We start from the raw sequence: 22,682 nt of genomic DNA, 5'->3' as shown, positions 1-22,682 counted from the left end.
TCATGAGATGGAGGTCCGCATCAGGCTCTGCTCTGGGCGTGGAGCCTGCTTAGGATTTTTCTCTCTCTCTGCCCTGCCCCACACCCAAGCCCTCTAAGTAAATAATTAAGTAATTAAAATACAATAAAATAGTGTGTAAGCGGCTAGCATTTTATTTCTACTAGACAGTGCTGGTCTCAACATTCCAATCATCAGATGGAGACTTTCAGACTGTATGTTATCTGCCAGAGACACACTTTAAATGTAAAGACACATACAGGCTCACAGCAAAAACTGGAACTAAACTATAAAGGGCCTCGGCAGAGTGGAGGTTAAATGATTTAGGGAAGGCTCCTTAGCTGCTAAAAGAATGGGATTCTAGGGGCACCTGGGTGGCTCAGTCGTTAAGTGTCTGCCTTCGGCTCGGGTCATGTTCCCAGGGTCCTGGGATCGAGCCCCACATCAGGCTCCCTGCTCAGCAGGAAGCCTGCTTCTCCCTCTCCCAGTCCCCCTGCTTGTGTTCCCTCTCTCGCTGTGTCTCTCTCTGTCAAATAAATAAATAAAATCTTTAAAAAAAATAAAATAAAAGAATGGGATTCTAGACTACAGACACGGAACCAACTCTAAGACATTTGTTCAATTTAAAAAGTAAGACGTCGGGGAGTGGGGGGCAGACGAAACAGGTCACGGGGACGAAAAGTACAGCATAGGGAATATTGTGAATAATATCATAACAACTCTGTGTGGTAACTACACGTACTGTGATGAGCATTCTGTAACGCAAAGAATCGTCAAATCGCTATGTTGTACTAATACAGGTGGAAACTCCTATGATATTGCACGCTGACCATACTTCAATAGGAAAAAAAGATTCAGATCAATAAACACATAAAAGTAAGGTGTGGAAGAATCCACACAGTCTGTGCGATCAAAGGGAAAAAAACAAGAAGAGCAGCTGAATGAACCCCAAATTCCTCGCAGAGTCTCTTGGTAGAGAGGGAAGGAATGGGGGGGCAGTAAAAAGACGATCACGGTGTTACTTACACGCCTTTCTTCCTTGTATAATTCATACACAGCCACCCCCAAAAGCTAAGAGTGAAGGAATCCTATTTTAGCCTTGGGGCCCCACGTGTCCATCCCATTTGCAGGACCCTGGAAGCAACTCAGACACCGTTCGATACCCACCGGACACTGCGCTATTCAAGTGTGTGGATCCCCCCCGCCGCCACCCCCTTCCCCGCCCACCCGGGGGAGCTTGTCAGAAACCAACTCGGGTTTGAGAAACTGTGGATCTCGGGCACAGCCCAAGCTGTCTGCAGCAGTAGGTCCAGACTAAAGGCTGGCTGGTAACAGTAACAGCCCAGAGCAGAGACGGCAATAGACTGCAGCGCTTACAACATACTTATGAGGCACCACACATTTGACCACACGTGAGCTCAATCAGACTCCACGGAGGGTCCCACCGGCTAGGTATTTTATTTTGTTTTTTTATTTGTATAGATTTTATTTATTTGACAGAGAGAGACGCAGCGAGAGAGGGAACACAAGCAGGGGGAGTGGGAGAGGGAGAAGCAGGCTTCCCGCTGAGCAGGGAGCCCGATGCGGGGCTCGATCCCAGGACCCTGGGATCATGACCTGAGCAGAAGGCAGACGCTTAACGACTGAGCCATCCAGGCGCCCCCAGCTAGGTATTTTAGATCTACGGCCCCGTATCTACGATTCCAACCTCCAAATGTCTCTGACAACCATCCTTTTTCTTTCTTCCTGTCTCACTCCTTCGGGGGCACGGCCAGGCGGGTATTCACGTTACCCGGTGTGGGCTCCCCGTCTGAAATATTCTGCATTTCCAAACACCTACGAGGCCTACCGGGGACTGCCATAACTGCAGTGCTTCTGTTGACGGGTGATGTCACCGAGCCTCTGCGGGGGAAGGCGTCGGGCCCCTCTCGCTGACTGATGGGGAAACTGAGGCTCAGAGAGCTGGAGGGCCCTGGCTCCCCGGCTCGCGGGTGGCTCTGGGCCAGCGCTGCCTGGAGTCCTGACCCTCCGCCCCTCGAAGGTCTGGCTGACTCACATCAGCTCACAAGCAAGCTCACAAACACATCCGCTGTCTGGAGGAAGCTGGGCGGCCTCCTCGCTTATGCTAATGAAGACACAACAGAGGGTAAAAAGAGAAAGAGGAGGGAGGGATGGTGCCCCGCTGAGCCCGAGCCTCCGCTGGCTCAGCTGAGGCGCAAACTGGATCTCAGGGCAAACCGGGGTAAGGTTGAGGGCGGTGGTGGGGGGAAGGGCAGCTTCCGGGATTGTGGGCTTGCTCATGGCGGGGGGGGGGGGGGGGGGGGGGCTGTAACCAGGAAGCAGCAAGGTTCGCGGCTAAAGACCTGGGCTGGGGGGGGGCCAGACCACCCGGGGGGAATCTGAACTCTGCTGGTTAACAGCTGTGTGACTGGGCAAGTCACTTAACCGCTCTGGGCCTTAACTTTCTCATCTGTAAAATGGGGATGCTCACTCACCTACCTCCGCAGGTCCTCCTGTGCAATGAGTCAGTACCTGTAAAGGGCCTAGCCCAGTGCCTGGGACGGTGCTGGCTGTTACTACTGTTGCTATAGGGACAACCTGCGTAAAGCTCCTAACTGGATCCACAGCCCCCTGAAATCCTTGGCCAAATGCTGGGATGTGGAGTCAAGTGTGTGGTTCTCTGGGGAAAGGCCTGACTGGCCTCTGAACAGGTTCTCAAAAGGACTTAAACCTCCTTCTCCCAGATTGAGAACAACCACATGCTCTTAAGACCTCGGCCCCCCAAAAATAAAAGGTGACTCTCCCAGGCAGGAAGGCTCGCCCCCAGCCACCAGCTGGCGACACTGTGGGCCACCCCGCACCCCACCCCAGGCCACCTCTGCTCCTGTCCCCAAGCAGCCCCATGCTGGCCCCCGGAACTCCTTCCCAACTGCACATCTTTCTTCTGCCTTCACACCCTGCTCCTTACCTCCTGACCTTTGAGAAAACCTCACTCCTGAGTCCCACCCAGTACCACCCCACCTCCTGCTCTTCTAGAATCTTCTTTCACTCCTTTCCTTTTCTCTCCTGAGGCTCTAAGCCTGCTCAGCTCCTAAAAAACCGATCCAATGTGCTCACCTCACGATCCACGTAAAGGTCGCCTGGCCCTCACTGCTTCAGTAAACCCTGATTACAGGCTTATTCTGAGTCAGGTCCTGGGGATGATCCTAACACGGAAACAAGCTCAGTGAAGTGAAGGAAGTGGGATGCGGTTGTCAAGGAAGGCTTCCTGGAGGAGCGGGTATATAAGCAGAGGCCTGCTGGAGACAGGAAGGAGTTGGGGAAGAGCACTGCAGGTAGAGGGCACAGCAAGGGCAAAGGTCTGGAGAGGCAGGAAAGAGCTTGGGGCACTGAGAAGGCAAGGTGAAAGAGGTCGGGGAAATCCAGGCCACCAGACTAGGGTTTTGTCAGAAGAGGAGACTTACCTGAGGGCACTAGGGAGCCGAAGAGTGTAGTAAGATTTTATTTTTCTTAAAGGTCTGGCTGCCAAGAGCTCTCGTCTTCCTGTCTGTCTTCCTTCCTTCCTTCCTTCCTTCCATCCATCTATCCATCCATCCATGATGCCATCCTTCCCCTTCCTGTAGCTCCTCACCGTATTCCAGTCTGGCTCCTGCCCCTACCTACTTCTCAGACCCAGGAAGCCCCCCTCAAGTCCATTTAAGCTAAGACCTTTCTAGAAGCTCTCTCCCTTTGCTCCTGAGACAGGGACGGTGCCTGATTCCAACCCTCCTCTCCCTCTGTTTTGGCCACAGAAGTTCTGCCAACACATGGTTTGAGCTGATTCTGGACTCTCTCCTGTCCTCTCCCTGGGGAACCTTCCCCATCCCTGGGACTGATCACTCAGTGTCACCATCTCTCACTCGTGACCCTGACAGCTCATCCATTCTGCATCTCTCACCCCTCTGCGTCCCTCCACCACCCACGAGAGTGTTAGAGCCTCACTCTCTGGGATTTGTGCTCCTCAAACTATAGATGCCTCTACCCGTCTCAAGAAGGGGCACCTGCATCTATCCAGTTGCTCAGGCTGGTGACCTTTGTGCAAAACATCCCAACATCTACCAACCACTGTGCCTTCTCTCTGCTGGGAATGGCCTTGAGCCCAAAGCCTGCCCCCAGAAACCCCCTCCTCCAGGAAGCCTGGCCTGATGCCTCCTCCTGACCTCCCCCAGCTCAGCAGGCATCCCCGAGATACGGATCTCACTTTGCAGGGAGGATGGGTGTGTTTGTGGCTTCCCTCCCTCCCCTGTTCCCGAGGGCAGAGCTCTGGGGCCAGGCACACAGGTGACCCACTGTGTGGGTCTGAGTTAATCGGAGGCATGTACCTGGATTTAAACCTTTGCTCTGCCAGCGGCTAGCTGTGTGACCTTGGACAAGTCACTTCACTTCTTGCTGCCTGTGTGACCGGGAAGTGGTGGCAAGCCAGGGGTCTAGCCCTGGGGAGAATTTTAAGCCACGATGATGGCCCCAGATGGCGCACCGCAGCAGAAGGAACAGATCTCATGGGCAAGGAGCAACATGGGTGGCGGCTGAAGAGCAGGCCCAGAAGTTGGCTCAGTGTGCCCCTGACACATGGGGATAATGCTCCCCTGCTTCCGAAAGGTCTAAACAAAACAGGACTGTGGAAGGGGGGCGAGCTCAGGCAAGGGCAAAGGGCTGGCCACAGTCCTGATGTCCCCCACAGGCTTGATTCCCACTGGCGAGCATGCAGGGATCGCGGACTAGGCATTGGGGAGGTGGCGATGGCAGGATAGACAATGTCCATGGAAGGAGGGTCCAGTGTGGCTGGAAGACCCATGGCTCCCTGTCCCAGGTGAGGTGCCTGCATGCTGGGGCCCTGGGATGGGCACTTTTCACAAACACCTCTGTTGATCTGGAAGCAGGTACGTCACTGTTTTGAGAAACAGCATAGGGATTCCAAACACAGGCTCTGTACTCTCCTCTCTCTACCCCTGTGATATGCCCACCATTCAGTCAGTCAGTCACTCAACAAACATCGGGGCTCAACTGCGTGCCAGGAGCTGAGAACACGGAGCACACTGTTTCTGTCCTACTGCAGTTTAGAGTCTAGTGAGAAAGCCAGGCCTGAAGAAGAGCTCACAGAAGACCTACTACATCCCAAGGGGGCCACGGGGGGCCAGGCAGTGAACTGGGGCCTGGGCAGGGTAGCCAGGTGAGAGATGTTTGGAGGCTGAGACATCCTGGGGAAGGGGGTCTCTCTCTGCTTCCCTTGCACTCCTGCTCCATGAGAAAAGAGAAGGCCTTCCGGATGCCCACAATACAGCTGAAGCTTAAAATGATGCCGCTGAGCCAGAGATGCTCAACTCAAAGGACCACACACCGTAATAGTCTGTACAATTGGAGAAGGGGTCACGTGGATCCACCTCGACTGACAAAGAGGACCAGCGCCGCCGAGCAGCTGTGTGCAGGGAAGGGCAACAAGGGGACTTCTGGGCCGTGACGTGAACGTTCTGGATCTTGATGGGGGTGTGGGTGACACAGGTGGCCACGTTTGCCAAGACTCATCAAGATGCACACTTCGACTCCGCACTTGATCGCATGTAAATTATCCTTCACTGACAGGACGGGGGGGGATGTCATGCACACGTATGTACGACTCTTTCCCGCGAACACAACAGGGAAGTCACTGGGCACATTCTGGGGAAAAGTCGGGCCAGTGTGGCAAGAGTTTGGCAGGAGAGGGTAAAGAGCTACGAAACCCCTCACCCAGCCTGGGGGGGCGGGGGCTCCATGTTCGAGGATGGCTGAGGTCCTACAAAGGACAGGAGGGAGGTGTCAGTGCGGTAAAATGTCACAACCCCTCGGTGAGGCAGGAGCTGTAGGCACCTGCCTGCCCAGCACCACACAGGGGACAAGAGGTAGCACCCATCCTTTGGAGAGGGGGCTCCTGGGAGCTACAACCTGCAGGTGTCCTGGGGGGGATGGACCACCCTTTGCCTCCAGGTTGCAAAGCAATAGGGACTCCCCCCCAGGGCCCCAGGGGTCATGAATGAGGATCTGGCAGCCGCAGACAGACATTCTCCTCTCTCTCTGCTTCCAAGGCTGCCAGGCTGGGGCCTAGGGGACCCAGGCTGGGAAAAGGGGGGGTCACCTAGAAGTCAGCAGCCCCCTGCAGCCCCTCCAAGCATAAGAAGCACTTGGAAGGGGAAGTACAGAGGGATGGAGTGGCCAAGAGGAGGGGACAGAGGCGGCTGAAACTGGCCGGGGCTCCAGGGACCCTTCCTTTTACCCTCTTACCCCTAGAAAGAACATCTGGTTATACACAGTCCAAGTACACACAGAATAATTAACAAAAGCGACAATGACAACGACCACCACCGGCTGCCGAGCGCCTCCTCGGAGCCAGGCAATTGTAGAACGCTTTTCCACGTGCGACTTACAAAAGGGATGCAAAGGCTCTCAGAGGAAGCGTCTCTTATTATTCCTGTGCCCCTGGTTCTCCAACCTGGGTTTAGAGAACGGAAATAACTTGCCCCAAGTCATAAGATTAGAAGGGCAGCAAGAGGATGCAAACCAGGGCAGCCGACCCAGTTACCCTCACCTCCGGGATCATCCTGTCCATCAGCCTGCACTGGCCCAACTTCTCCGACTCGCCCGTTACGGGGACAATTTCTGCACCAAACAGCAGAACCGAGGCCACACTGTACATATCCAGGGGTAAATCCCAAACCTGTGTAATCGGAAAGAGCCCCTAGGGTCCAAGGCCCGGGGTGGCCAAGACAGGGACCTCACCAAGATCCCAAAGAAGGGAACACAGAGAAAAGACAATCTGGCCAAAGCCCACTCCCCGCCACCTCAGTTTCCCCAACCTGGGAAATGGGCTTCATGTCTCCTCCCTCACAGAACAGGACAGATCCTGGAGATGGTGAAACCGATTCTGGACCCCAGAAATAGCAATACCATTAGTAATATAATTGAAATGATATAACATCTGGAATTTGCTTAAAAGTATCTAGCAGAAGAGAACAAAAAAAAAGTGCAGAGTAGGGGGTGGGGTAACAGAAAAAAAAAAGATCAGCAGAAATCTGTTGAAGCTGGTGATGGGCACAGAGGGGCTGATTATGCTATTCTCTCAACGCTCGACGGGTGCTTTAAAATCTCCATGCTAGGGGCGCCTGGGTGGCTCAGTCGTTGGGCATCTGTCTTTGGCTCAGGTCATTATCCCAGGGTCCTGGGACTGAGTCCCTCATCGGGCTCTCCGCTCGGCGGGAGGCCTGCTTCTCCCTCTCCCACTCCCCTTGCTTGTGTTCCCTCTCTCGCTGTGTCTCTCTGTCAAATGAATAAAATCTTAAAAAAAAAAAAAATACATATCTATATCTATATATATATCTATATATATATATAGATATATATATATAAAATCTCCACGCTGGGGTGCCTGGGTGGCTCAGTTGGTTGGGCGGCCAACTCTTGATTTCTGCTCAGGTCATGATCTCAGGGTCACGGGATCAAGCTCTGCATCGGGGGGTCGGTGTTCAGCGAGGAATCTGCTTGAGATTCTCTCTCCCTCTGCCCCTTCCCCCTGCCTCACTCTCTCTCTCTCAAATAAATAAACAAATCTTTAAAATGCCAATATTGAGGGGCGCCTGGGTGGCTCAGTCGTTAAGCGACTGCCTTCGGCTCAGGTCATGATCCCAGGGTCCTGGGATCGAGTCCCGCATCGGGCTCCCTGCTCCGCGGGAAGTCTGCTTCTCCCTCTCCCCTCCCCCTGCTTGGGTTCCCTCTCTCGCTGTGTCTCTCTCTGTCAAATAAATAAATAAAATCTTTAAAAAAAAAAATGCCAATATTGATTGCCCACGGTTTAGGGGGAAGACAGTACGGACCTGGGTATCAGATCCCACAGGAGACTTTACTACTTTTCTTAATCACCATTATCATCATCATCACATTTTTTTTTTTTAAGCAGGCTCCATGCCCAGTGTGGAACTTGAACTCATGACCCAGAGATCAAGAGTCATATGCTCTACCAGCTGAGCCAGCCTGGAGCCCCCAGGGCTAACATTTTTTGAGCACCTGCCATGTGCCAGGCATTGTGTTCGGCACTGAACGTCCATGAGAAGCCGGAGGTGGTCTTTCAGTTGGGGAAACTGAGGCACAGGGTGGGGAAGCCCTGTCTGTTCCCAGGGTCACGCCGCCACGCCTCATGCCAGAGCAGTGCCCTCTGCTGCCATGCGGCTTACTATGCCAACACTGTTCCCCATGTGCCTTTGGGGAAGACAAGAAAGACCTTTCAGAGTGCAGAAGTCAGCATGGGTCCCACGGCAGAACAGTAATCACAGTGAATATAAGGGCAACATCCGTTGCTAGTTTCCGAAAGCCTACTGCAGGCCCAGCTCGGGACAGCGATGCCCCATTCAGCCCTCACAGCAGACCCTACAAGGGGAGCCATCGTGGGCCCATCTTACAGATAAGGAAACTGAGACCCAAAAGAGGGATCATTTGGCCTGGGTCACACTACAATTAAGTGGAAAAGCAAGCCTTCCCTCCCCTGCCTGCCAATTAGGGTTCACAGCCAAGAATCTGGCAGGTCCCGGCCCCAGGGGAAAGAACTGCCAAAGAAGGACAGCTAACACCGCCAATAATCGATAAGGCTATCTATGCACTTTATGGGTGTTAGATAATCCTCGAGACCTTCCAAAAGTTGGCACTGAGATGAACCCATTTAGTAGAGGAGAAAACGGAGGCCCAGAACCAGCAAGCTCCTTGCCTGCCGCCATTTGACCAGCAAGAGGCGGAGCAAGGGTTCCAACCCACAGACAGTTGGCTTCCCAGAGCTTGGGCCCTTGACCTCCATACCAAGTGGCAAGGACACAACGCAGGCCACGGGCAGAAATGAAGATGCCAGGAGGTCACAAGAGGCAAAGACACCAGAGCAGGAGAGGAATGACTTCTTCCAAGCACATCTGCAAAGGTACCTCCGAGGAGCAACTAAATGACAAATCGCAGACTCTTGATCAGGGATCCCACTTCTAGGAGTACATCCCACAGGCATACCTAATTCCCAATGACCCGGGAATGCCGCCTTCCAGCACCGTGCATTGGGAAACGCTTCTGCACGCGTGTTAAGTACACGAGGATTCACCCACACCACAGAGTAGCACGCAGCCAAGAAAAAGAGGGAGGAAATCCTCCCTCTGCCGTGCAACACAGTCTCCCAGGGAAAGAAAGTGAAAAAAAGCAATGTGCAGTGCAATGAGGAGGGCATGTAAAAGAAACATTCTTTTTAGGATTTTACTTATTTGACACAGAGAGATAGAGAGAGAGCATGAGCAGAGAGAGAGAGAGAAGGAGGCTCCCCGCAGGGCAGGGAGCCCGATGAGGGGCGCGATCCCAGGACCCTGGCATCATGACCTGAGCCAAAGGCAGCCGCTTAACGACTGAGCCACCCAGGCGCCCCAAACCAATATTCTTTTTTTTTTTTTTTAAAGATTTTATTTATTTATTTGAGAGAGAGAGAATGAGAGACAGAGAGCATGAGAGGGAGAAGGGTCAGAGGGAGAAGCAGACTCCCCGCCGAGCAGGGAGCCCGATGCGGGACTCGATCCCGCGACTCCAGGATCATGACCTGAGCCAAAGGCAGTCGCTTAACCAACTGAGCCACCCAGGCGCCCCCAAACCAATATTCTTAAAGAAAAACACACCGTTATAAAAGTGAGTGCACAGAACATCAGGACTGGGGAGCTGCCTCAGGGCAGGGGTGGGGGGCTGAGGGGCCAGGGGCGCCGGGGGGGGAGGGAGGAGGGAAAGACTTACCATGTTTGGTATTTTGAATGTCTCATGTGCATGTACCACTTAGGGAGAAAAAAAAAAAAAAAAACCACCAGACAGAAAGAAGCTGCTTCCTCCCTGGAGCCCTCACAGACCACCCAGACAGAACTGCTTGAATCCCACAGCAGCAAACCCAGCCCCGGAGACAACACTTGCCTCCAGTCTCCTCCTGGACTGGGTCCCTGGCACACAGTAGGCCCTCAAGGAAGCTTTAGGAATAAAAGCGCCCTCCGCTGCCAACAGATTCCATGCCACCACGAATGCACAAACTCTGGCACAAAAGTAATTGTCACCAAATGAGAAATGTCTTAGAAAACGCTCTCTCCGCTGGGGGACTCTTGCATGTCACCGAGACACAAAGCCTTTAGTCGATGGGGACAAAACTCTAATGCCTGGCACTCCAGGCAGGGGAGGACTCAGAAGGAACAAGGAGGGAGGGAATCCTTGGGGACAATTCAACCAAACATTTCCCATGTGTCTCTGGGGTGAAGCATCCTACTCTGGGCAGCCAACTCCGGCAGCCCCTCCATGTTCCAACAGGGGGGACAAAACTCAGATATGACAAGGGGATTAGTAGGGAACAAATCATTCTGATGGGGGGGGTGTACATCACGGATGTAGCTCAGGTCACTTCTTTCCATTGAGACGGTGCGTGGCAGGGGAAGACCCAAAAGAGACAAGAGCAAGATAACCATGCCCCCTACGCCTCTCCCCAGCAGGGCGGGATGGGGGGGGGGGGGAAGGCCGCCCCTCACTGCTTTCCACGCCCAGGCCCGCTGGAAAGGAATGCCTTTTTTTCCTGTTCCCAATTCCCCCCCCCCCCCCCCCCCCCCCAGCAGCAGCCCTCTGCATTCTTGAGACCAGGAATCAAGACAGCCACAGGGGAGAGCTGGGAGGCCTGGCGGGAACTCCTCACTGGTGGCTAGGCCTGGGGCTAAAAGGCGGCCCCCAGGAACCTGGGGAACCCCCCCCACCCCAGGACCCTCCTACCAGGGCTCAGTGCTGGACACTGACCCCTTCCACAGCTTTTGGGGGTGGGAGGGGAAGACCCCACGATCCCAAGGGAAGGCTGGGGGAAGGCCCCAGAGGCCTCTGGGAAGGAAGTCAGCAGGGAGGGGGGTGGAGCCCAGGCCTGTCCCTCTAGGGCCTTACTCATGCTTCTCCACTCAAAAAAAAAAAAAAAAAAAAAAAAATCAGTTCCTATTTTCAGGAAACACTCAGGCTTGAGGGACCTGTATGTGCCCTACAGCCCCTCTCCTCCAACCCCAAAGGATTTATTATGACTTACGCCTCTCATCTCGGGAAGACAGGACAGCAGCTAAGGGACAAGGGCTCTCTCCAAACACTGTCTCCCCAGCCCTGCTGACAAATGTGGAACCCCTCTCCCACTCTCTCCCACCCTCTGCAGTCTGGGTTGGAGTCCCCTCCCAGCCAAGGAACGGGCTTTCCACAGGCTCAGTTTTCTCATCTGTAAAATGGCGAGATTACCCTGGTTACCCTCTTCACTGGGTGAGCTGGGCCCTCCCCGGTCCCTCTCCCTCAGCAACCCCACCCCCATGTTTATCCAGCACCAGTCTGTGCTCAAGGGGAAGGGTCCCCGTTCAGAGAGCTGGCAGGCAGGGGGCACGTCACGGATTTACAGATGGCCCTCACCCCCCCCCCCGCCCCGGGGCCACAGGGACCTCCTCCAGGCCTTTTGCTACTGGTCCTTAAATGCCCAGCACCCAACATTCTTCCCCAGCCCCTACAGGCACGCCATATCCCATCTGCTGAATGACAAAAATAACACGTTTGGATAATACCTTCACCCACCTCAAGGTCAGTTAAGGGAACTATAACTATTGTCACCTGCAGATGAAGAAACTGAGGACTAGGGACTCAAGTGACTTGCCGAAGGCTACAGAGTGGGGCAGGGGGTCTGATGCCAGCCACAGGGAGAATGGGCAAGAAGGTTCTCTGCCAGGGCACCACAGAGGGTGGCAGGGCAGAGTGACCATGAAGGTCCCCAACAGCAGCTCGGTGTCCCTGCTGGCGGAGCTTAAGTAGCAGAAGCCGGGCCAAGTCCCAGCTCAGGTGCAGGAGAAGGATGACGGTGGGACCAGCTCCTGGGTGTCCCCCAGTCCCCCACCCAGCCAGGCCTGTGGCACCTCTTCCCAGCCCACACACCTCCAAGTCTCAGCTCTTCCCGGGAAACGCTCTGCTCCAGCCGCGGGTGAAATGATTCTGCTCTCAGCCCAACGTCCAGGTGTCTTTACCCCTTCCCAGAAACCAGCATGGGGTGGGGAGTAGGGGGGGCATGCCGGACGACGACGGGGGACACGACAAAAGCTTCTTCCAGGTTACTATGATATTTGAGACCCAAGTCAACTGAAATCAACAGGACAAAGTGCCAAAGAGGGGTGCAGGAGAGCTTAACAGTTTTGAGCTGAGTTGGAGAAACCGGAAATGGTTGCAAATTGGCGCTGTGTGACCCTGGGCAAGTCGCTTAACCTCTCTGAGCCTCCATTAGCCTGTCTGCAAAATGGGACTAATAACTGTCCCTACTTCCTCCTGGGGCTGTGGCCAGTGTGTAGCAGAAGCCAATCCGTAATGCTCCCCGGGTAGAGAGATGTTGTTATTTCCGGCTTCTGGGAGTGGGGGAGCCCTGGGGGAGGGTGGGGGTAGGTAAACATGCCCCTGAAAGTCCCACCAGACATCAGCACGAGGGAAGGGGATGATTCCTGAACTGTCCAACTCCCCTGTTCTCCCGCCACCCCGCAGGTCAGAGTTGCCGGAGCCCCTTACGCCCACCCCGGGTGAAAGCGCACAGAAAGAACCAGCAAACTGTGTCCCCCCACAGGCGCCGGCAGAAAGGAGACGTGAGGGAAACGCAAACACTCGGTACATCCCCAGATGGTTATTATTCTGTTGGAGGGCCGTGTGACAAAAGGGGCTGATTGTCCGGACATGAGGTTGGGCACGGACTGCAGCCCACGGTCTGGGAACACCAGAGGGCTCGGACCTGTCACCCCGGCCTCCCGGGGAGAGCTGACACGGCGGCCTCTGACCCCACCTCCCAGGAAGTTCAGCTGCTCAGAACCACAAAGCAAAACAAAGGGGCGCGGAGAGGAAGGAGCCACCGTACCTTCCAATCGCCGCTGGCCCCCGAGCCCCGAGCCCCGAGCCCGGAGCCCGAGCAGGAGCCCCGGCGCGGCTCCTCGCCCGGTTCTCTGCTGGCCGCGGACCGAGGCCTGGGCAGCCCCTGGTCCCCCGTCTCCCCGCGGCCGCCCGTGACAGGAGCCGGGGAAGCAGCCGAGGGGCAGCCAGGGATGGGAAAACCAGATGGTTCCATCCCTCCTCCCTCCTCCTCCATCCCTCCCTCCGGGTGCCCGCGGGCCTGGCCGCCCTCCGCAGGGGCTCGGGGAGGCCGCGGGCCCGGCTCGTCCGGGCTCACCCCAGGGAAAGGGTTGCCTTTGTCTAAAGGTCACCACCCGAGCGCGGTGCCCGGGCTGGGCCTGGTGCCTCCCATTCCCAGGCCGAGGGGGTGGAGACGGGGGGCCGCCCCAAATCTCGGGAGGTGACAGGGGTAAGGCTCCCCTCCCTTCCCTCCCCCTCCTCGTAACGGCCCCCTCCGGGACCAGCCAGCTAGCGGGGGAGGGGGTCAACTCCCTTCAGCGCTGGGGGGGTGGGGGACCAAGTCAACTCCTTTCATTGTTTAGGGGCGGTGGGGAGGGGGAGACCCAATGGCCTCCTTCCGCATCCATCCCTCCCCAGCCTGCCGGAGGCCCCGTTTCTCCCGGGCACCCCCGGCAGGGATTTGGGGAGGGGGCGCAGAGGACGGGCGAGAGGGGGAGATGAAGGCTCGCCACCTCCGGCCGGGAGAGCACCAACCGCTGCCCCATTGCCCTCTTCTTCTCGGAAAGGCGGGGAGCAGGGTGAGAGGAGGGGGGCCCCCCGGGCCGGGGGAGGGGGTCTCCCCGCCCCTCCCCCCGTGGAACGTTAGGTCTCGTTTTTCCGCCGCTCCATTGTATCCCCGGCAGCCGGCGGGAGGGCCGGGGAGGCACCGGGCGCCGGGTTTGGGCAGGGGAGCCGGGGGGGGGGTCCCCGCAGGATCGGGGCGGCGGTGATGGTGGGAGAGACGCGGGGGGTGGGGGGGCTGCCGGGGGCGGTGGGCGCCGAGCAAAAGAAGAGGCAGCGGGCGCAGCGCCCCGGTTGGGGGGCTGAGTGTGTGAGTGTCGGGGGGGTGGGTTCGGCCCCGGCTCCGGCTCCCCCCACACACACCCTCGCCGCCAACCCCCACTCCCCCCTCGCTTTTGCGCCCTGTCACAGCCCCGACTCGCAGGTAGAGAGAGTTAAGAGATTTAAAGAGAAATTGCTACATTGTGAGAAACTCACCCTGATGTTTGAGCAGCCGTCGGCGCGGGGTCTCCGAGACGGCCCCGCACGGGCTGCAAAGGGAGGACCCAGAAGGGGCCGACCGGCCGGGCCGGTCAGCGCACTGCCTGATCGCATGGCGGCCGCCCGGCAGCCTCCGCCAGGCCCCTGCCGCCGCCCCGCGCCGCGGCCCGGGCGCCCCGGACCCGCGCGCGCTCCGGGGAGGACCCCTCGGGTTTGGGGAAAAAAAAAATTTTTTTTTTAATTAAATGCAGAAGAAAAAAAAAAAAAAACCTTGCAGGTTTTGTGTCCGCCCCCCCTTCCTCCTCCTCCTCCTCCTCCCTCCGCCCTCGCCGGGGGACGGGCTTGGGGGAGGCCCCGCCCCGCGCTCCGCACACCAGCCCCGGCTCCGGACGCCGAGCGGCGGGCCCGCGAGCGAATGGGAGGCCGAGGACGCCCCGGGAGGGTGCCTTCCGCGCCAGCGCCGCCCCCTCCCCAGCCAAACCCCCAGTCTCGGGGGTTTGGGGTCGCGCCTTCGCAGGCTCTGGTGGAGGCGGCCGACTGCCTCGCACGGTGCTCCGGGTTGGGGGGAAAGGCTAAAAGGATTCGCGCTCCCGGCCCCCGGGCGCCCTGCCCGTTGGGGAAGGGGCGCTGTGCGCCGGACGCGGGGGACAGTCGCCGGGCGGGAGGACGCGCCCAGGGCGGGTGCCGAAGGTTCGAAGAGGTAGCGGGAGTAGAGGATAAAGAGTGGCCGCCTCGCCGGTGGAACCGCGGAGGAGCCGGGATGGGAGCGAAAAGGGTGGAAGGCGGCGGGGGGTTTGGGGCGACCGGCCCGGAGGGACCCCGGGCATGGCTTGATCACTCACCTCAGTCGGTCTTTGCCGACCTGCGACGGCCCAGGGGGGAGGACGCCAGGAACGCGGGGTCCAACTTCAGAGCCTCCTCGAGGCCTCTCGGCCCGCGCTGATGGGATTCCCAGAAGCCCCAGGACGCCTCGGTGGTGTTGGGTCCGTTTCCGCCCCACCAGCCCGTGAGCGCCTTGCGGGCGGGACACTTAGATTCCCGCGTTCATTCGGGGAACGCTGGGTGGGCGCCTACTGCGTGTCCTGTGCCGTGCTGGGGGCCCAGCGGGGACCCAGATGGCCCGGACCGGCCTGCCCTTAAGGGGTGCACAGGCCTGGGAGACCTCTATTCGGGTCTTTTATTACCTTCTGCCTCTCCAGTACCCTAAAAAGCTCCGTGCATACAGAAGCTGCTTAATAAATGTGTGTCGAATGAATTAGTGATCGAGACCTGTGCTTTAAGCCTTCGTGTTTATCCTAGTATCTCGGTGGTACTCTTCATATTTTTTTAAGAGATCACAGAGGTTAAGGGCCCTGACACAAACCGGTGAGCCCCTGGTTCCCATCCTGCCTTTGCCGCGTCCTTGCTGTGTGACCTTGGGCAAATCACTTCACCTCTCTGTGCCTCCATTTCCTCCTCTCAATCATAGGCCTCACTTCACAAGGTCATTAGGACCAAATAAGCCCTCGTGAAGATCTGCACCTGACAGGAAGTGCCAGATAAGTGCTGACCGTTATTGATTATTATATAAAAAGTAAACTTTATCAACTTCAGAAGTGATCACATGGGTTGCCCCAAACATGAGACAGTGGTGAATCCATAAATTATATAGGGGTCATACTGGAGGTATGGGACCCTTCGGAGAAGGGCAATATACACACCTAGACTTTCTTTTTATGTAGCTTGCCCTTCTATTTGCTGTGAGTGAGCCAACTGAGCTATTCCTTGTTTATTCATTAACTAGTGCCAATCACAATGTTTTGAGGCCTCAGTACCGCCCACCAGGAAGAGACCTCTAGCAACCTTGAATCCCATTTTACAGCGTAGAGAAGTAAATTGGCTTGAGAGGGGAAGTATTTTTGCCCAAAGTCACACACAACCAGGAAGTAGGACCTGATTTGAGCTGGGTGGCACTTGGGTCTGTCAAAGCTGCCAGCCCCTGGGGGCGCTCAGCACATGAAGACTGGTTAAAAGTTAGTAGATTTGAGGCATTGGGAGAGGTGACTGTCCACATTTATTCATTCCTGCGGAAAGTATTGTTTTGTTTTTTTTAATAAAGATTTTATTTATTTATTTGACAGAGAGAGAGATATAACAAGAGCAGGAACACAAGCAGGGGGAGTGGGTAGAGGGAGAAGCAGGCCTCCCGTGGAGCAGGGAGCCGAATGCGGGGCTCGATCCCAGGACCCTGGGATCATGACCTGAGCCGAAGGCAGACGCTTAACGACTGAGCCACCCAGGCACCCCTGGAAAGTATTGTTTGAGTATCTAGTGTGTGCCAGGATTATAGCAGTGACCAAGAGCACCCTGGTTCCCACCTCCACCCCCCACCCCCACACACAGCTCACAGTCTATTTGGGAACACAGACAATGTGCAAGTAAGCAAAAAAGACCTAGCTTCAGTTCCCCCCCCCCTGCATTCCATGGCTGGGGTGCACTGGTATCCCCCACCCCAAGAACGCTGCCTGGTACTTGATGCTCAAGAAAGGTCTTTGGAACAAAGAGAGAATACCCACCCTCCCACAGACACACCCGACCTCTTCGGAAGATGTCCTAGAGGCTATGCCACTTGGAATGGTCCTGGCTGGGTGTGAAGGAAGCCAAGAAAAGGTCAACCCCAAACCTAGCCACGGCTGACCAAGCCCTGGGAGATCAGATGTCCATTATGGGCCCAAATGAAAAGTGCCCTGCTGTCTTTTGGGGATGGCACCCATCTTCCCTTTGAGAATCCCACACAAGTCGTGAGTTCTAGGTTAAGGACTGAGCAGCGAGACCCGGATAGGTTCAGCTCCTTGTCCCAGGGCTACTGAGTCAGGATGGGGGCCAACCCAGTACACCCAGGTGTTCGTTCCATCACCAACTGGCTCTGAGTCATCAGATGAACTTGGGGTGAGTCACTTCTCTTCCAGCTCCTTCACTTTCTCATCAGTCCAACGGGAGTGTATAGTCAGACGCCAAGATCTCCCCTCACCCCGACATTCTATTTTGAAAATTTTCAAACGCGGAGAAGTGGTAGAAACAGAGTGAACACCTAATTACCCGCCACTTAGATTGGACCATCGGTATGTTACTCTCCTGGCTTTATCACACATCTGTGCATCTATCCATCCATCAAATCCGTCTTATTTGTCCTTGTGTTACAGACATGTTCACCTCCCCTTTAACTTGGTTAACTGGGTAATGCTAACTCCCCACTCTGATCAATGCTCTGATGAGTGTAATAACCCTCTGGGCCAAGTGCTGACTCTCTTTTAAACCTCAATTCTATCCTCTTTGTGAAGGAGAAACCGATTCGGAGAGGATAAGAAACCAGATCAAGGTCACACAGCCTGGGATTCAAACCCGGCTCGGTGTCCCCTGGGTCCGAACTTTATATGAAGATCATGGAGAGGATGAAACGAGACAAGGTTCCAGAAGGTCTTGGAGGGTAGCCACAAAGCAGTGTACAGATGTGAAAAATTAGGACCAGACAGGATGCACCTACATATCCTCAACCGGCAAATAGGCTGCATCTCTGTGTTCTGCTGGGCTCCTGGCACAGGGTCTTTGCCTGCCAAGTTGGGACTTAATCCCATATGGGTCACAGTAACTCCTCTTTCCTAACATGAGGCTGGCAGGTGCTGAATGAATAAGGGGGGGGGGGGTCCAAAAAAGTTTGCTGTAAGGAAAATGGCTTCTGTAGGTTGTGGCCCTCTCAACAGCAAGCAAAGCCCTAAACATTGGACCTGGGGTTATTAAAACCCCACAGCCCCAACACGAACTTGGGATTTCTGCCCTTATCTCAACGCTTAATGGGACGGTTTTCATTAAAACCGAGCAGCTGAAAAGGAACAGCAGGAAACCCACTATTGTATGTGGAAGGGTCCAGTACATTGGAGGACTAAGCCGCCCTGTCCCAGGGCCCTGATGCTTTTTTCCACGGTAAGCCCCCTGGTTGCAAGTCCCCTTTGCGTTCCCAACCCTCCAGCTAGGAGAGCTCTCCTCCGCCGCGCCCCCGTCCCCCCGCCCTCGCATTTTCTCTCATCCAGTCCCACTGCTAGTCCTTCCCCGCCCCACCCTCAGCTCTGCCAACCAGATCCTAATCCCCTTTACCTCTAACAGAGGCCTGCCCCTCCTAGCCGGCCTGCAGCCCAGCTCCTACCTTGGAGGACCCTCACCAACGTCTGGCCTGATCGCCATCTCCCTACAGAGATGGGGGTGGGTTTTCTTTTTTTCTTCTTTTTAAGTAAGTGGTTTGTCCCTCTGAAAGTCAAAACCGGGCCCGGCGCGCCCTCCCTCGCACCGGCAGCTGCAAATTTGAAAACTTTGCCAACCCACGTTCTGTTTCTTGATCTGGGAGGTTGCCGGTGCTATGGGTGTTTTTGGTTTTCGGTTCAGCCGCACACTTAGGATTCATGCACTTTTCTGTATGTATGGAACACTTGAGTAACAAGAGGGAACAAAACAAGAAGCCTTGCCCAATCCTAAAACACCCTGCGGTCCTTTCAGGTTTCGTTTCAGTGGGGTTTGAGGAGAGAAAGTTTCCATCCAAGGCCTCCCCACGGACCCGGGTTTTCACCGCGAGGCGAGGAAAGAAGAGGGAATCAGAGGGCACTGATTCCGGTCCCACCTCTGCCCTCTGACCGCGCCCTTTAAATATGGCTCGTACAGCGGGAGTGCGCAGCCCCAGCTCCCGGCCCTACTAGCCCGCTCGCAAGGCAGACGCCGAGAGCCGCAACGAAATCAGGCAGCTGCGAGCCCAGCCCGGCCTCGGGTCCTCAGCGCGGCAAGTGCGGGGGGCGGGGTCTGGCCTCCCATTGGTCCACGCCTGGGGGCGGGGCCACCGCACTGTCCCGCCCCCAAACCCTGCCGGGTTACTGGGGCCCCGCGCCGGCTCGGGGAATTATTCATCGGAGGGCGGGGCCTGGGTTTGTTTACACGCTGCCATTGGCTGGATTTGAATCGGCCCGACTGCGGGCCAGCCGCGGGGCGGAGCTTCGGAGGGCCCGGGCCCGCGCCTGACAGCTTCAGGAGGTAGGGCCCGCGCAGGACGCGCGGCCGGAGCAGTGGGGTCCAGGCGGTGGGGGTACCCTCGGCGGATGCGGGCAGCGGGGGTGGGCAGGTTGGGGCTTCCGCTCGTTTCTCGACAAATGGGTCGGGTTGGGGAGCATTGTTTTTGTTTTTATAAAAACGCCTGTCAGGAAAAAATAACCACGAACCGGGAAACAACCTAGCTGTCCTTGGATGGGGGACCCCGTAATGGGACACGAAGTAACCGTAAAATGAGGAAGTTATACCCGACCCGACACCGAACAAGCTATGTATCCAGGCAAGAAAAAAAAGGCAAAGAGGGGAGCCGAGTGTATAATGATTTAAAAGTGGGGGCGTGGGTGAAAAAAAAATACAAGCTTTTGCTTGTTAAATGCACAGAATATCTTCGAAAGCAGAAACAAACTGGTAGCAGCATTTGCCTGTGGAGTGGAAGACAGGGTGGGTGGAGGGTGGATCTTTCTGTACTTTTGTAAGGTTCGATCTTTGTATCACCCATTCAAAGAAATACATAAAGTAAACAAAAATACTGGGTTCTGAGAACTCTCCCTTTGCACCCTCCCATCTTTCCCTTTGTACCCTCCCATCTTGCCCCTACTGCCCCTAGGAAAACTCTTGACTTGGCTATAGAGGCCATGGGTCCCCGACCTGTGCCCCCTGTACCCCCAACCTTGGGGGTTGGGGAGAGCCTGGCTCAGAATGAGTGTCCTCAATGGCTCCTGTACCACGGGATAGCCAGACCCAAGGAAGAGAGTGGCTTTGTTGCTTTTAGTGATTTGGTGATAACCAGGGATTTAACATCCTAAGGGGCTGCCTTAACCATTCTTGGGGGAGGATGAGGAGAAACAAGCCTAACCAAGCCCTTTTAGGAAAGAAGCGTAAGACAAAACTAGGTCAGGCCCCTTTAAGAAGGGAAGTTGGCCTCGTTGATAAACCTTGTGAAGTTGTGAGGTCCACGGAGTGCATGGGCAGAGGGAGAGTTGTCCCGGGTTTGGATTTACATTAATACTCATGTGTTCTGGGAGATGGATTTTTTTTTTCAAGTATTTTATTTATTTGTCAGAGAGAGATAGAGAGCGAGAGAGAGAGCAGAAGCAGGAGAAAGGGCAGGCAGAGGGAGAAGCAGGCTCCCCACTGAGCAAGGAGCCCGATGCGGGACTCCATCCCAGGACCCTGGGATCATGACCAGAGTTGAAGGCAGACGCCCAACCGACTGAGCCACCCAGGCGTCCCTGTTCTGGGAGATCTAGAGAAGAGGATGAGAACAGCTGCCTGCAACTAATGAGTTTGGGACTGTTGGGGTTCTTACTTGCAAAGATTTCCTCTGTATAAATTCGATGATCCGGGGTTTGTGAAACATTTAGTTTCCCATGAAAGTCACCCAAGCCTAGAGTGAAAATTGCCCCCCTACAAGCTGTAGTTGTAAGTAAAGCTTGAGTGGCTCCGCCAGCCCTGGTATATAAAGTCAATGAATGCCCAATCAATTCCTAGCAGATCGGACGTTCTAATATCATCCCTGGTTTACAGATGTGGAAACTGAGTCACAGAGAGGTTACAGAATTGCCAAGATCAGGCCTCGCGGGGACTTGAACCCAGGCAGCCCTGCTCCAAAGCTCATACTTTTTTTTTTTTTAAAGATTTTATTTATTTATTTGAGACAGAGAGAATGAGAGAGACAGAGAGCACATGAGAGGGGGGAGGGTCAGAGGGAGAAGCAGGCTCCCTGCCGAGCAGGGAGCCCAATGCGGGACTCGATCCCGGGACTCCAGGATCATGACCTGAGCCGAAGGCAGTCGCTTAACCAACTGAGCCACCCAGGCGCCCAAAGCTCATACTTTTAACTGCTTTATTACACTTGCCCCTAAAAACTGTTCTGTCCTCATGGAGGTGAACTATTTTGCATCCACCTTCTGCAGTAGAGAGTTTTTTGGGTTTTGTTTTTAAAGGTTTATTTATTTGAGAGAGAGAGAGAGAGCACGGGGGGAGGGACAGAGGGAGAGGGAGAAAGAATCTCAAGAAGACTCCTTGCTGAGTGCTGGGCCCATCATCGCCATCATGGGGGCCCAGTCCCATGACCGTGAAATCATGACCTGAGCCAAAATCAAGAGTTGGATGCTTAACCGACTGAGCCACCCAGGCACTTCTGTTTTGTTTTTAATAAAAGAATTTCAGGTGGTTCTTTCTAAAATTCTACACAGGGCAAACTTTTAAATTAAAAAAAAATTTTTTTTTTTTAAGATTTTATTTATTTATTTGACAGAGAGACACAGCGAGAGAGGGAACACAAGCAGGGGGAGTGGGAGAGGGAGAAGCAGGCTCCCCGCAGAGCAGGGAGCCCGATGTGGGACTCGATCCCAGGACCCTGGGATCATGACCTGAGCCGAAGGCAGTTGCTTAACCAACTGAGCCACCCAGGCGCCCTAAACTTTTAAATTTTTTTAAGTACCATTCACAGAGGAAACGTTTTGCCCTTGGCCCTTTTACCCCTCGCTCCATTAAACATTTATCTGATGCTTACTGTGTGCCAGGCACACTTCTAAGCCTTTCCTATACATCAGCTCATTGAAGCATTGCAACAACCCAGAAGTCAAAACTGTTACCATTCTCATTTCATAGATGAAGAAATTGAGGTACAGAGAAGTTAAATAAACTGGCCCACAGTCCCGCATCTCCCTCCAGAAAAAAGAAAAGGAAGAGCAAGAAGAATGCGCAGGATGTGGCTGGAGAGAGGAAGGTGTCCAAAGTTGCTAGGAGAGAGGAAAGAATGGGAGCTGACAGGTCGTGATCTCACAGGTCCTGGGATTGAGCCCCACGTTGGGCTCCATGCTCAGCAGGGTGTCTGCTTTGAGATTCTCTCCCTCTGCCCCTCCCCCTCTCAAATCAATAAATAAATCTTAGAAAAAAAGAGTGCGAGCTGAGATAAACCTTTGGATTGGTGAACGTGGAGAAAATGGCTTTTAGGGAGGTTGGTGGGGGCTGTGGGTAGTTCGCAAAAGGTGCCCAAAGTCAGCAGTCACCAGGGAGATGCAAATGAAAACCGCAGTGAGGCACTCATTCACGCTCACTAGAATGACCATAATAAAAAAAGGGGACAAGAACAAGTGTTGGCAAGGATATGGTGAAATCAGAACCGTCATGCACCACTGGTCGGTAAAATGGTGTAGCCAACCTGGAAACCAGTTTGGTGTTTCCTCAGTAATTTGCACACAGAATCATCATAGACCCACTTTCAGGTATACACCCCCAAATAATTGAAAACACGTGTTCAAACAATAACTTGTGCAAGAATGTTCATAGCAGCACTATTCACCGTAGCCGAAAGGTGAAAATAACCCATACATCCATCAACTGATAAATGAATAAACAACATGGGGTGTATCCATACAACGGAGTAGTATTCGGCCCCCAGAAAGGAA

The 22,682-nt window shown here is 54.9% G+C and overlaps 1 protein-coding gene across 2 annotated transcripts in view; it reads right to left on the bottom strand.

The window, feature by feature from the left end:
- Nucleotides 1-15,445, bottom strand: part of BICRA (BRD4 interacting chromatin remodeling complex associated protein) — an 82,062-nt gene extending 66,617 nt beyond the window's left edge. Inside the window, exon 1 of one of the 2 annotated variants that reach the window (XM_034986882.1) lies at nt 15,042-15,445. The gene's annotated coding sequence lies outside the window, so the exon portion shown is untranslated. Of the gene's footprint in view, nt 1-14,196; nt 14,310-15,041 lie in introns of those variants that run through there. The other variant, XM_034986881.1, reaches the window with a different exon arrangement.
- Nucleotides 15,446-22,682: the final 7,237 nt, after the last annotated feature.

The sequence above is a fragment of the Mirounga leonina genome, unplaced genomic scaffold (assembly GCF_011800145.1).
Source record: "Mirounga leonina isolate KUSES-001 unplaced genomic scaffold, KU_Mleo_1.0 Mir_376, whole genome shotgun sequence".
Taxonomy (NCBI): domain Eukaryota; kingdom Metazoa; phylum Chordata; class Mammalia; order Carnivora; family Phocidae; genus Mirounga; species Mirounga leonina.
The sequence above is the reverse complement of the archived record's forward strand: the minus strand, read 5'-3'. Positions and strand labels throughout refer to the sequence as shown.